We start from the raw sequence: 1,657 nt of genomic DNA on the forward strand, positions 1-1,657 counted from the left end.
TAGGTATTCTTTATCCATTTGTTTATTAATGGACACTCAGATTGCTTCCACATCTTGGCTATTGTAAATAATGCTGCATTGAACATAGGGGTGCATATATCTTTTTGAATTAGTGGTTTGGCTTTCTTCGGATAAATATCCAAGAGCGAAATTGCTGGTTCATATTTTTGAGGAAACTCCATATTGTTTTCCGTAGTGGCTACATCAATTTACATCCCAATCAACAGTGCACAAGGGTTCCCTTTTCTCCACATCTTCACCAACACTTGTTGATTATTGATTTATTGATGATAGCCATTCTCATAGGTGTGAAGTGATAGCTCATTGTGCTTTTAATTTGTATTTCCATGATGATTAGTGATGCCAAGCACCTTTTCATATGTCCATTGGCCATTTGTACGTCCTCTTTTTTTTTTTTTTTTTTTTTAGGACAGTTGGTTTTCTTTAAATATTTCTTTGGGGGTAGGAACACCTATTCAATTAGAGGTCTTTTATTTTATTTTTTAAAATATATCATGCCATGAATTCATAGGAAATGGGCTCCAGTAGTTCAGGTTACTTTCCATTCATTCTCACAAAGTGCACTCCTTCTGGGTGGATCAGGCTGGCACTTCAGTTGAATCCAGGTACCTGTCTCTTCGACTTCCTTCTTTTTTTTGACCATTTTCCTTCACACATTTCAGAAATCTATCTTGGCTCTTAGAGAGCTTATGCTCAATACATACATTAACTCTCTTGGCAAAAATCGTGCCCTTAACTTGTTTGTTTACAACAATGCCAACTGTATGTTGGGTGACACTGTAGACTCTTCCAGTTTTGCCATGGTAACATTTGTGGGGCATTCCTTTTTGAACAGTGCCCATTCCCTTGATGTCTACAATACCACCTTTCTTATAGATTCGCATGTATGTGGCCAAAGGAACAACTCTATGTTTTCTAAAAGGCCTAGGGAACATGTAGCCAGTGCCTCTCCTCTTTCCCTTTGTGTTAATTATTCTGGCAAATTACTGGAAGATGGCAGTTCTACCTGTGTGTCCTCTCTAGAGAAATGTAATCTAATCCCAGCCTTTCTTTCTCACACCTTCATGTAATCTTCCTTACATTTCCCCCTTAAGTCAAAATGCATCAAAGAAGCTGCAAACTGCCATTCAAAGAAGCATTTTCTCAGTCTGTTGAGATCTTGCTTCCAGGTGTCTTCTGTTTGTCTTGAATTCTTATAAAACTTCTCTACAGGTTTGGACATCCTTATATAGAAATGACTTTGACAGTATTTATATCCTCGACTATAAATTGAAGTCTGATTGGTTATAAATGCCAATTTCTCCCATCGACAGCTATGACAAACACTTGTTTGTTTCTGTGTTTGGATTAATTCTCCAATGATGAATTGCTGCTCATGCAGAAGTAATTGGTGCTTGGTAAGTACTACTGAGGTAAGATTAACCTAGCTAAGAGGCTGGGCCTCACCTACGTGAGTCCACAAACTGGATCTTTTCCGTGTTCTTGTACTGATGGGGCTCATACTTGCTGATTCATAATAATTAAATGCACAATAATTTGAGATGTGAATCAGAATGATAATTGATTTTCTTATGAGACATTTATTTCTATGATTGAGATACTCAAGTCTTCCAGTCAGGCACTTCCAGATATCAGG

General features: G+C 37.5%; 1 protein-coding gene and 1 pseudogene across 1 annotated transcript in view; one reads left to right on the forward strand and one right to left on the reverse strand.

The window, feature by feature from the left end:
• ABCG2 (ATP binding cassette subfamily G member 2 (Junior blood group)) overlaps positions 1-1,657 on the forward strand; it is a 159,794-nt gene that overhangs the window by 83,344 nt on the left and 74,793 nt on the right. The gene's annotated exons all lie outside the window — the stretch shown is intronic.
• Positions 514-1,003, reverse strand: LOC111737262 (annotated as a pseudogene).

The sequence above is a fragment of the Pteropus vampyrus genome, unplaced genomic scaffold (assembly GCF_000151845.1).
Source record: "Pteropus vampyrus isolate Shadow unplaced genomic scaffold, Pvam_2.0 Scaffold25, whole genome shotgun sequence".
NCBI classification, from domain to species: domain Eukaryota; kingdom Metazoa; phylum Chordata; class Mammalia; order Chiroptera; family Pteropodidae; genus Pteropus; species Pteropus vampyrus.